Here is a 13,864-nt window from a genome sequence, read left to right as displayed (position 1 = left end):
CCAAAGTGATTCAAGAGCTCTTATAGCTAAACTTTTCTGCACTAGATCACTCAGTTCTCTTTATTACCTTGAATTTCTCAACCCCTGTTCCACCTTTATCCCACTAGCAGGGAACCAAGTATAACCACGCATGGCAGCAATCACTTTCTGGGATCTAACAGCAAACTCCAAACTCTCTCCAGTCAGCGAGTGAGGGATATAATTTGCGTTCTCTCATGCCATTAGCCGTTGTTTATAGCAGTAGAGACCTGAAGTGATGTTAACAAGCATTATGCTTTCCTTGTCAAACCCACAGCTCAGCTGAAAAAGGCTATCTGTCTGAGCCAAACACCATGCTGGTGATCAAGCAAATATAAAACACCTCAGAATCAAAAGTCATTTCCAAGGCAGGAGGAACACAAGCATAAACAGAAACGGAAGGGATGGAATTTTACCTGCGGAGAATTGGCTGCAGATATTGTCAACACTGATAATGAATTTTGACCATATAAAAAGAGATTATTTCAGCCATTTATTGGCCCCTTCTGAAACATCTGGCAGCCTGCTGCACATGCACAAGACGTAAGTCAGCTGCGCAGCGTGCACAGAGCAGGTTCAGTACACCCCAGGTGCACTGGAGCCGCTGGGCTGGTGACAGCGCTCTCTGCACCTGTACTTGCACTGAGGTTTGTGCCTGGAGACCTCACATTTACATAACCCAGCTGCCTCTGTGCATCTGAGCATATTCGAATGTCTGGCTTCTTTTCGGATAACATGAGTACATATGATGGCATTCCATAAAGAGAAAACTATTCATCTGTGCTTTATTTTTACTAGAAATTGTTATGTGTATACAAAGCACTTCATACAGAAGACCACAAGTACTGCGGGTTTAGCAACACACCAGCAAAACAGAAAGAAGGCAAAATAAGAAGCACCGTTCACATTTAACAGGCTATACAAAGCAAACCCAGGCTCAGATGTGTTAACTTTCAGATATGAAACAACTCCAGTGCATGCATAGATCAATAAATCATTAGAAGAACAATCCTATACAATTGGTTTTTCAGCAGTTTTTCACTTAACCTTAAATACCATGACTAGAAAGAAACATTTAAACAGATCCATAGGATTCTCAGTAATAGATAAAAACTTTTGTGACAACACAGTGCATCGGAAAACAACCTGTAAGACAGTAAAAAGTGCAGCAATATTACCTACAAATGTGCTCTGTTTATAGACTGGAGTAGTCTATTTTTAAAAGTATATTTAAAGATAAATCACACCATTTGGAGCTGCATTTTATGTAACAAGTTATTTGTGTTTCATAAAGCTGCTGACATATAAAATTAGAATAAAGACACAAATGTAGACAAGCAATGGATTTAATTCTGTAAGTATTCAAGATAAAGAGAGAGACAATGTTACAGCCCTCCCTACTTTTTCTTTTAAAGTCCGATAACTCGGAGCTCTTTTGAGCAAGACTTGCAGTGACCTCATGTCACAGAATTTAGACTCGGCGGTGTGCAGTTACTATGGTGACAGGCATGATCTAAATGCTTAGTTAGACCAAGAAAATGCACAAATTCAAACATAGAGGGATACTACAGTAGGACTGAAACTAACAGAAAAAAAAAAAGCTAAATAATAAAAGGCATTTGTTTTCAGAAGCTACTTTAATATTTAACAACTAGAGGACACATTTACGTCAAGTACCCCTCACCATCATTCATCACGTCTGTTGGACTAGCAGGCTAGCACTCATGTTTCAAGTTAAGCCCATTCAGTTTAGTTGGACAATTTTGTAATTATTGTTTATTCTGAAAATCATCAGACTCACCAAAGATAAAATGAATATTCCACATTGTGAAATAAAACAAATTCAGTAATTTCATTTTAAGGTGTCTTTTCAATATTGAGGTATAGTCGTAGTTCAGGCCCAATCGGGACCAGACTACGCAGTCTCTCTCTCACTCCCCCCACCCTCCGAGAGAAAAGGGAGAGATAATATAAGAAAAACAGCTCAAGGTTTGAGATAAGGACAGGGAGAAAATCCTTAAAGTTACCGTTATGGGCAAAACAGACTCGACTTGGGGAACACTACTCATTTATTACTACAAACAGCAGGAGAATGAGACAGAGAACAAGATAACGTCCCTCCACCCCTCCCTCTTCCCAAGCTTAACATTATCTCTACTACCTTCCCGCCCTGAGCGGCACAGGGGGGAAGAGGGAATGGGGGTTGCGGTCAGTTCATCACGCATTGTTTTACGCCACTGCTTCATGGTCGGGGGAAGAACTCCTCACATTCCTCCCCTGCTCTGTTGTGGAGTCCCACCCATACACCACAGTCCTTCGTGAAACTGCTCCAGCGTGGGTCATCTCTTCAACGGAGTGCAGTCTCTCCAGAACGGCTGTCCCAGCGGGCCCTCCACGGGCCACAGCCGCCTTCAGGCATCAACCTCCCCCAGTGTGGGGTCCTTCACGGGCTCAAAGTGGATCTCTGCTCCTCCGTGGACCTCCATGGGCTGCAGGGGGACAACCTGCTCCACCATGGTCGTCACCACAGGCTGCAGGGGAATTCTGGCCAGGAGCTGCATTACTCCTCCCCCTCCTTCTGAACTGACCTTGGCGTCTGCAGCCGTTCCTCTCACAAGAAAAGTTCCTCACAACAGGCTGGCAGACGCCTCTCAGAATCTTCTCACATCATCCAGCTCATCTCCTCTCCACTTCTTGCAGCCGGGCCGGGCTGAGTCGGGCCCAGTCGGCTGCCTGGCGAGAGGCCAGAGGGTGAGGCCTGCAAGGCCCAAGAGTCCTGCGCCTCCCCCTCTGCACGTCTGCCCCCGCTCAGCTTCTTCACATCTTCTCTTCTCTCTTTTTTCTTCTATTTTCCCCTTCTTAAATACATTATCGCAGAGGCGTTATCACGGAACATTCTGCTACCAATCGGCTCGGCCTTGGCCAGCAGCAGGTCTGCCCTAGGCCTGGCCAAGTTCACTGAACAAAGGGGAGCGACTTCTAGCAGTTTCCTACAGAAGCTACCACCTTAGCACCTTAAACAAAACCACAACAGGTATGCACAAGGAAAATTATAAGTCTTCATTTTAATATAAACATCTTTGGCACAGTTCTCCACAGTGAAGTATGAAAAAAAGGAGGGAAAGTTACGTACACCTTGCCCAGGTATGAAGGCACTATCTTGACTGACAGTCAAGGAAAGAAAAACAGGATCAAGATTCATCAAGAATATTTTTGGGTATCACTTCTCTGACTTGTGCTAATCAGAGTTTCTTCCCACAGTGAAAAGGAAAGACTGTTCAATGAGCTGATGGGCACCTCCACCTCAGAGACAAGACTGGAACAAGATTAAGACCCCGAGTGAAAGAAGTTCTGTACTAGAATACACTGGTTATGATGCTGGGGTCCCCACGCACAGCAGTTCACACCATAACTTGGCCTTTATAAAACCTTCCAAGGGGAAAACCAAGCATCACTGTGGGAATAAAAAAAACCAACCAAAACAAACCCCAAATAACACATGCCATGTAAAAGCATCACCTATTTTACAGCATAGTGAGGCAGAGTTTCCATCAATACAGACAACTCTAAGACTAAATTTCCTGACAGCAGAATGCTGATCTCCTTGTGCTGACAAGAGCATTTGCTGTTTAAGAAGTGAGAGTCACACCAACACAGGCACCGCCCTGTCCAACACACAGACACACTTCCACAGCTCATTCTCTTCCCTCCTCCTCACATGGAAACTACAAAGGGCATCTCTTATCCTATCTTCTATCCCCAGATAACTTACCACTACGTCTGTTTTGTCAGTTACTCCTTTTCATCCCCCAGTAGCAGTAGTAACTCAATGTGTCTTTTCCGTTTGTAAGTCAGTGGTAATGCCTGTGACAACTCAGAGTCACTGAAACATGGAAGGACCAAGGAGAGCGAGCACTTGTCTTCCCACGGTGGAGCTGCTACCTGTCACAGGCAGAAAAGCTGCTACCCTAGATAATAATAACACTGCTTGACAATTCCTACTGCAAGCTCCCGCCTTCAGATTCTCCTGAATTTGGTCAGCTTTGAATGTCTGGATGGAGAAACTCATACCGGAGAAATGCTGCATGTGTCAACAGTGGTTTTGTTACCTTACCCTTCCATCAACAGTATACAAACATTTAAACTATTTTTCAAAGGACTCCATGGTGTCTATGAAATGTTGTTGTATTGTGGATTTGTAAATTATTATAATGTGGTAATAGCTACTTGACTATGAACTGCTTTTCCCTAAGCTTTTCTTACTAAACATAAACCAGATTTAATTCTCTTCATAATATACTATGAAAATACCATTTAAAAAGCTTAAAATGGTGTGACCTCGTTAGATGTGCTTTCTTGATCTTTCAGTGACTTATTGCACAGCCTTGGTTTAATCATTCAAACGAGAACTTTGAGAGCAATTTAAAAATAAAATTCCAGCCATCAATACTGATAAGAATAGAGACTATAAACGCAAAACAACTGTGAAAAGTTAGTTTGTGTACCAAGATCACTACGAAAAATTAACAGTCTTAACAAAACCCTGTCTCTAATGCGAGACATGAGAAAGTTTAATAATGTATCTGTATCTTTAAGGCTTATATTCACTACCTGATGTTTATAAGGGCATGTTAAAAAACAAGCTAAAAATATGTCTCATTCTTGACTTCTAAAGACATTGTCATTTCAGAATCTAGAAACTTGTATGCAATCTCAAGCACTAGTAAATTACTGGGTAGAAGAGGACAATCGCTGCAGCAATTTCAGATTCCTCAATAATCCTTGAAGGAAAAGCAGCTAACTGCAGTCTAAATCAAAGCAGCTTGTACTATTCAAGGACATGTTAACACATTACATTTTCAGATGTGTGGCACTGGCAGTATTTTGCCCAGCTTCTCAAATACAAAACATTACATGTATTCTGTATGTCTTTATCCTGGAGAAGAGGGAAGAAAAAGAAGGGAATATGTTTGGAAGAAGGCAGCATTCCTAAAAGGGAACAAGTGCAAAAGGATGGGTGTATAGAGGTGAGGAAAATGTTTGGGGGAGAACACAACAATCCTTCCCCATCACTGGATCAGTAGCATGTTAGTAGGAAGGAGAGTATCGTGCTTTGGGTCAAGGGAAGGCAAATGCCAGGGTTGGGTTTTGCCCCATCTTGAGACTTGCTGTTTCATTAGCACTGGCAGGAAATTCATAGCCCATTGTTGTTAAATTAGCATGAGGAATAATGACAGGAGGGTTAACACCATGACAATTTTTTTTAAAAGTTTCCAGGGAGATCCGCAAACCCAATATACTTTGGTTTTGTATCATACCAATTAGTAGAAGCTTTAACGAGAACAGGATTAGTGGACATGAGAATTAATATGATGTACTTGAGAAGGGTCAGTATGGCTTTTGTAAAAGGATGTCATCTCTTCTAAACCCAGTGGAGCTCTCTGAAGGGGTCAACAAGCACTTAGATTACAATGAGATGGTTTTCAAAATGCTTTTGACAGATTTTTAGAGAAACACTTAAGCATCTAGGACTTACAAGGAAAACGTCCCTCCATGGATGAAAAGGAAAAAAAAAATTATCAGAAGCTAGGAAACTGAGCTGGAATACTGGACTATCTGTCAATTCTTACAATGGAACAAGTTCATCAAAGGACTTCCTTAGGGAATTCCATTGAGGACTGAGACCAGCATTAAAAAGGATGATAAAGTTTGTTAATTATTCACGATAGTAATGATGAGACTCCTCTGTTATGAAGAACTACAGACTCAACACGTCTGAGTTACTGGACAGTAAAACGGCAGATGAAATTCATTGTATGCAAAATAACTGAAAGCATAAAGTCATCTCAGAGAAAAGGGAAAGGAAAAGTAAAATATGTACCTAAGTTGATGCTTTCCCCAGCATGTCCTCATGGCTACAAGGTGAGATAGGATATTAGACTAGTTGGATCTTTCGTCCACTCAGATAAAGACTTTCTCATAGTCTTATCGGAGCTAATTAAAACTTCACTTGATGGTCTGTGAGTCTTTTAAATCCTTTAAATTGCTTTGCACTTTATTATAAACAAGTTACACTGGCATTTTCATTAAGTGCTGACTTTTACTAATTGTTTGCTTTTTTCTTGCATATTTTGGTTTTTACTTTGATGCTTTAAAAAAATAAAGAGGTAATCTGCAAAACTGTAGAGAGTCACTGCAGTATTTCAGCTTGTTTCTTTGTGGTGGCACCCGGGGATTAAGAGGTTTTTTATCATCTAAATGTTACTTCGTCACCCCTGGTAGAAAGAAATCTGGTATGGAACACGACTACAAATAAAAATCTTCCAGTGGTAAATGAGCACAGGGCTGTTATCTGCCAAGCCACTGGCTGAAAATAACACATCTGAAAGCAGTGCTTTGGACCTCCATCTGCCACACCAAGGAGATTCAGAGGTGGGTTGTAGTATCTGTCCTGTGTTTTGCTTAAACACTGGCCAAATACATACTGTGTGTATATATACACACATCCCATATTGTATGGTAAATGAGATGGAATGATGCCTTCTCTCTTTAACCGGTATTGGACTAATCAAGCTACAACCTGCTGCATAAAATCTATTCTAGTGAATCACCTTCCTGAACCATTCTACAAATATTGTCTGAGCCAAGAGCAACAGCATTCTGAGGTCATTATATTTAAATATGCAATCAGTAGTTTTATAAACTCTTACTATATAGATACACATCTTGCATGCAAAACAGAAACCAAGGAATATACAAAGGTCACTGCAGATCTTAATCTCCTGCAACTCTCTTGACTTGCACCAAAATTATGCCAAGTTACAACACTTCTAGCATTTGCTTCCATGGATGAGAGAATCAGGCTAATACGGCCCCATCTGCTATATTTTCAATGCAGACCATTTGTATTTCAGCAGTTTATCAACAGGGAAACATTCTGCCACACAAAAGGAAATTTCACAAAGTAAAACCTACAGGAACTGATACAACATAGTGAGTGCAGCTAAATTATTCACTAATAACTGAACATGGGTACCATTGTCTAAAAATGCACCTGACACTGTCCAGTGGGAATTTCCTGCTAGAAACCATAAGCTGCTTGCCTAGAAGGCCATGCATTACCTAGTGGCAGGACATTTTCCCTCTTCTCACAACATTCATTACTGCTGCCATCTCCGGTGTCTTGCGTTGAACAGAAATAAGGTCTGCAATGAAGGTATGGGACTGGAATTCAGGACAGTCAGGTTAAGTGTCTCATTTTGTTGGGAATTCTGTATAGGAGACAGGTCTCCTATGGCTTTTTGCCGATCAACTCAGGACTTGCACTGGATCACCATGCTTAAGCCTAACAAAGCAATCCACAAAGCCCCTCATTTAACTTTTCAGGGACCTGAAAGGCTGCATCCCAACGCCAGTAAGTTCATGAGTAAACGTTCACAGCATTCACCAGAACTGCTGCCCTCCTGCATATCCTTAGCCTCTCCTCCCACGTATAAGGTCCTTTGGGACTGACACTGGCACATCTCTCCATCTAACTTCCTTAGGTGACTGATGCAGTAGCTGTGCCCTGAACGTACTTTCTATAAACCAAATTGCTATAAAGTGAGAAGTATTTTTTATAAAACACAGCCAAATCAAACCTGCCTAAACCAAGAGACAGGCAGAATTTCTCCCACCACTTAACGGTGCAGGTACTCTTCTGCTCACCACTGTATAGAATCATAGAATCGTAGAATGGTTTGAGTTGGAAGGGACCTTCAAAGGCCACCTAGTCCACCCCCCTGCAAGGAGCAGGGACATCTCCAGCCAGCTCAGGTTGCTGTATGCCCTCAGTCCCATTCCTAGGGTTCTCATCTTCCCAAGCACTTGAAAAAGGACATGGCACTTAGATTTGCAGATCTCACTTGTCAGTAAAACCTCTAAATTTTAGCTGCTGTGATACAGCATGTTGCCTCAGATTCTTTCCACTCTTCAGTTTCTTTATAACATATTCCTTATGCTTGCAAAGGTAAAATCACCTGCTTGCAAAGAGTTGTTAGTTTTAATTGCAGTTTGAGACATTTTCAGGACACACACATTCAACCTGTACATGGAAAGTTCAACAAATGGTCAGGTAGATGGTGGGACCATGATCTCCTGTATGACTGCAGTGCAAACGATTGAAAAAGGAGCACAGAAATCCCGTTATTCTTACTGATGCCCTACTCCAGCATGCGGGCTGGAGCACAGCTCCTCGCTTCTGGTCTCTGCCTCCACTCCTCCTGTGTGTCACTAGCTGCCTTTCCAGTTGGGCCAAAGAGGAGGGAATCAGCAGTCCCCTCCGGAGTTCTCCTGGTCCCTCCTCAAGTGCGGCACAGCTAAAGGGAATCAAGATCACAGCCCTATCACATAATGAAGTACAGCATAGCTGTATCAGTAGAAAACTGTTCTGTTCAAAGTGACAAAGAAAGGATAGATGGGGAAATGGACAGAAAGAGACAAGAGGGAACACTGTAATCAGTGGCAGTTTTATATATTTTTCAGGAATTGGGCTTTTTGTTGTTAGGTTTTTTTTTTAATTGTCTCATTCCTTCATACTGCTCTTTGTAACCTTTCTCCATGTACTGACAGCCTTTCCCTCCTTGTCTAAACTACGGCCGCAGCACCTGACATCCAGCTTTCTTCTCTGAAACCTGAAAACGATGCAGAGCTCCTCCACACGAATTTAGCTATAAACTATCTCAGTATTTGTTATGCCCCATCAAAGACATCCCTGTATTTTAATTAAAAGATCAGACATTAAAGGCCAGCAGAAACATTTATAACCTTCTAGTCTGACAACTGATGTAATATAAGCCAGAAAAACCTCACTAGACAGCTCCTGCATCAACGAACATAAACGATCAAGGTGAGCCACAGAACCTCCTTCATCCTAACATAAAAAATAATGAAAAACCGATCTAAGCCCATGTTCAATTGCTGCAGGTATTAAATCACCTCCTCTACTGAAAGCATGCAGCTTCATTTTAAATAACACATAAACAAGCAGATAATGAAATTTTATAATGGGCTTCCGTTTTGAAGATTGCATCCATACAGTGTATACTGCAAGAGTGGACCCTGGGTTTCTCAGTAAACACTATCACATATTTAAAAAAAAAAAAACAAACAAACATGTATCTACCCCAAATCATGCACATAAACAATTTTCATAGAGCAAGTAATTTTGAAGTATTCATTTCTAGAAGCAGATTAATTGACTCGCTTCTTAATTGTATTCCAAAGATATGCAAACACAGGACATGTCATTTTTAAAGCTCTTTACAGACAGTAACTAATCTTCTAACTCCTCTACAAGGTAAGAATTATGGTGCCCATGTTAGACACAAGGATATGTGCAAAGATGCCCAAATATAGATCTGCTGTAAACAAGTTCAACTCAAGATTGCTATAAACAGAGCTTCTCTCCCTGAAGTGAGCCAGCATACGACAGGGAAGCAAGAAGAAGTCAGCACATTCTAGACCTTGTTACATCTCTGTTATATATAACCATTTCTATCTATGAACAGTTTAGGGAGAAAAAAAACCAAACCAAACACTCAAAATTTCAAGCAACTGCAGTATTCTGCGAGATGAGGGACAAGGCTGGTACAGTCCACCTGCCAGGACCAGAGATTGTCAGGGCTCTGACAGAAAATAAAATACTGCAAAGAGCCACGTACAATGTTTTCAAAACTGCCTATCAAGCCTGAATGATTTTATGACATGGAAGAATGTCTTTTTGGTGCCACCATGCTCACTGACAGCCCTACTCTGTGGTTAACTAGCCCTGGAGTTTGGAGCCTGGATATAACCTAGTAAAAAGCTTAGGAAGAAAAGTGGCAGAATCTAGTTTTAAAGAAAGAGCAGGTTATTCCAACGCCAGAAGCATGTTCTCCTGCCTAGACCTCCACCTTCTGTTTACTCACACTCCATCAAAAGGAACACTAGCTGGTCTACCCACCTGGACAGAACTCAAGAGGCCAAGGAATGGCATTCAAGAAGTCCACCAACTCCACAGAGCTAAAAACAATGCTTCTCTAACCACAACTCAGAGAAACAAGATCTTCATTAACCTTACATTTCCAAATCTCGTCCCTAAAGACTGTAAGTTGAAAGTAGTGCTTGCCCATTTGGAGGGAAGTATAACTAAGCCTATGAGCACACCTGGACACTCAAGACCACCAGGCAATGGTTTGGACTGCTCTGTCCCAAAATCACTTGAGCAGATGCGGTACACTCAGGTACACAGAGCAAGAAAACATGTACCTCATCTCAGAAAATCAAAGATCCAGTGACTGAGTCCTGTCATATCTCACTCACTAAGAAATGTCTGGATTTCTGTGACATCTCCGTACACATTCTTGTATTTGCTATCCTTTAAGTTCTCCAAGTTTTCATCAAGGGCAAAAGACAATAAAAATCCAATGCACCAGACCTTGGCCAAAGAACAATTCAGATAAGTCAGTCTGTAAGACAACCCTTCCCTAATCCTCAGTAGTATCATGCCAACTTGTGACTATCCATTGTCAGCCCCTTCGTACAAGGATTCACTGCGATTTCCTTAACTGATGAAGTTGTTTAGACATGCTGTACCAGTAAACCAAACCAATCCAACCAGCTAACCCACCTTGCATATATAAATGAAAACCTCACACTGACAAGAGTGTCACATCCACTAACACTTTATATGAAGGATGAGAACTGAATTGTACTACAGAAGCAGCAAGCTGAAAATTGCTTTTAAAAATTTGGCTGGAGATGGCTGACGTGTGCATGGCTAGTGTGAAATAAAATTATTTTCAGGCTATAAAACCAATAGCATTAGAGATGCAATCCACATCTTATAATATTTACTATCAAAGACCTACTTAGGCACACACTCAGTTGTCAGTAATTTACCCAACTACAACTACAGTATGTATTTTCTTTTCAGGTTTTTATCAGATCTCCAAATCGTGTTAGCTGTGGCATGTTCAGCAGATTGTCTGTTAGTAACAAAGACTTTGGAGTTTATGGAATGTGAAATACTTGAAACGCTCAGAAATTATACCTGATTTTTAGTCCAAATGAGTGTCATGCATATAGCAAAGGAAATGTTGATGTTTTCTTTTTAAGCAACTAACAACTACTCATATTCTCTGACAACAGGATAGAAACATTTCAGATCTTTTAGAGAAGACCTGGATTTTGGTTCTGGTTTTAATCACACTTGTCATTCCACCACTATTAATCAAAGAACAAGATTTGTACAAACAGAGCAATAGGAACTTACTTAGGTCAGTAACCATAATCTATTTCTTAGTCTTTAAACTGTACCATGCATTTTCCTTGCCATCTGATGAGAGTCTTCTAGCACTGTGTTGGTTAATACTAAACCTTGGAAGCACCCTTCTCATAACTCAGACATTTCCAGATGTTCCACAATTCTTGGATCGCATCAGCATTTGAGCAGCATCACCACTAGCTCTTCTGAGATGATGCTCTGTTTTGTTACTCAGGATAAGGCACATGCAGCATGGTTTCATTCCCTAAACCATGTCATTTGTTAGGGCATTTCATATTACATACATCTAAATTAATACCATTCTCTCTTACAGACTTGCAGGAAATAAGCAGCTCCCAGAGCAGACTCATAACAAAGCTGCCAAGGACAGAGCAGCGTTCATTTTCGGAGTCACAGGTGCTGCTCAGCTCAGTGACCACAGTCATGTCACCTCAGTCACTTTTCCTATCAGGCTGTCCTGCAGGCACTCTGGGTGGCCATAAATGCTGATCCTGCTGCCTACAGAAATAGTATTTGAGAATTTAAATGCATACACAGCAATGCTGGTCAAAAGTCACTTCCTTGCAAGGAGCAGGTGACAGGGAGAACTGAGATCAGTTCTAAGTTGGCATTCTCATTTTGTAGAGTACAGAGTCAGAACATGCCTGAGGAAGAGGGGGCAGAGAAGTCCAGGCACCACTTTCACTCTCCCAGAAAAGAGTAAATTGTATACAGAACAATGGAATTTTCTATTCATTTTCCACAAAGAGAATATTTTATGTTCCTCCTTCTTATGCAACCTCACATTTTGCTTCGAGCCGTATCCCCAGTAGCGACAGATTTCTCAAGCTAACCTGAATAAACAAAAAAATTTTGAGCTCCTGAGGGAGATCAGGAAAACCTTCCCATGACAGTAGTGGTGTTGCTGTTTCACGATAAATTCTACAAAGCCTTGGCTGGAGAAGTGCAAAAGCGCATCCTGATCTTTCCTTTGCAGCAGGTTAATGGGCAAGGGTTATGGATTTCTTGCCAGTTTGACAGAAATGCGCAGTTCATTAGATCTTGAACTTGCCATACAATCAAAGAAACTCTTAAGTAAAGCTCTGCTTTCTGCTACGTTTGTTTCACAACACTTTTCATAACAAATTGGTGAAAAATCTAGCATGGTAAATAAAGCAGAGCAACCCAATCAGCTTCAGCTTGAATACAAACAGAACCATTTCAAAGGATGTTGCTGCACTTTCTTTTAGTGCTGCCAATATCAAGTTTTAGAAGTTATGATCTCTACTATTCTACTGGAGTTTCTCAAAATTGCATTCATGATTCTCATTTTTCATGTAATGTAATAGTAAAGCCTGAATGATCAAAGAAGTACTCACATGATAAATGAAAAAATTCAATTTGCTTTACATTTTTTTTCCATCTGCACATAATATCTTATTTTTAACTGAAATTATTTTCCTCATAAACAAAATAGAAATTGCCTGTTTTTCTTTTACTTCAATCAAAATTGATCCTTTTTTAAATAAAGATACACATAGAAAAACACCATCAGATCTTTAAGCCATCAGTTTCAAACAAAACATCTCAGAAGCAGTTTAACACCAATCGCTGCATCTAAATATAAACAGTTTCTGTTGTTTTTTGTTTTTAACTCACTGGAATGTATTGCGGGAAGACTATGCCAGAAATTCAATATTTCTCTTCTCACAATCCTCTCATGTTTGGAGCTTTGTAGCCCACATGAATATTATCTTTTGCAAAGACACAGAAACACATACAGTAGTGTAAGGATTGAAAAGCTACCCAGTTTTGCCTCTGATAACAAGAAAAGAGGCACTCTGTAGACTAAGGAAACTACAAAAGAATATAAATTTCTGCACTAACAGACACAGAAAGCATAATGTCAAAATATAGTGGCAAGTAAGTTACAGCTTTCAGGTCAGTTAAAAACCTCACACACTTTCTTACTGAAAATTTAAGTTCTTTTTTTCCTGCAGCAACAGAAAAAAAAATATTCTCTAAGTCATCTTTTCTTGAAGAATATTTCTAATAAGAGGAAAAATACTGCTTACATCTTCTACTTTGATTTACACCAGAGTTGGGTAAGCAAAGGGTGGAGGGTCTGTCCTACAGGAAGGTCTAATGTTTTATCATTTCAAGAATTACTTAGAAACATAAAATCAAAACAAAATAATAGCTTTTAGCACTTTGTGTTGAATCAACAAACTGTGATGGACCAACCAAAAACCACTATGTTTGAAGCCTGTTCCACATCAAACTGTATGTGCCTGAAGGGAACTGTAACGCAGCTCCTGCCCCATACAGGTGCACTCCTTACACAACCTACATTTCCACAAATGGGTCTATGGTCATATGTCTTCCAGGACACATGGCTCTCAGCTGCAGTGGAAGCAGTGATAAGTCAAGATAAACAAGAAAAAGTGAGAGGCAGCATCTCTGGCTTCCTTGAGCCTCCACAGCACTATAGATCAATGAAGTTTAATGCAACTCCGCTCAAAGCCAAACATTTCACCATGGCTTAGAGGATAATTTGATTTA

At 40.6% G+C, this 13,864-nt stretch overlaps 1 protein-coding gene across 4 annotated transcripts in view; it reads right to left on the bottom strand.

The window, feature by feature from the left end:
- RASGRF2 (Ras protein specific guanine nucleotide releasing factor 2) overlaps positions 1-13,864 on the bottom strand; it is a 132,891-nt gene that overhangs the window by 91,725 nt on the left and 27,302 nt on the right. The window lies entirely within an intron of this gene.

The sequence above is a fragment of the Chlamydotis macqueenii genome, chromosome Z, assembly GCF_036417535.1.
Source record: "Chlamydotis macqueenii isolate bChlMac1 chromosome Z, bChlMac1.mat, whole genome shotgun sequence".
Lineage (NCBI taxonomy): Eukaryota > Metazoa > Chordata > Aves > Otidiformes > Otididae > Chlamydotis > Chlamydotis macqueenii.
Note: the sequence above shows the minus strand (reverse complement) of the source record. Positions and strands in the feature narration are given on the sequence as shown.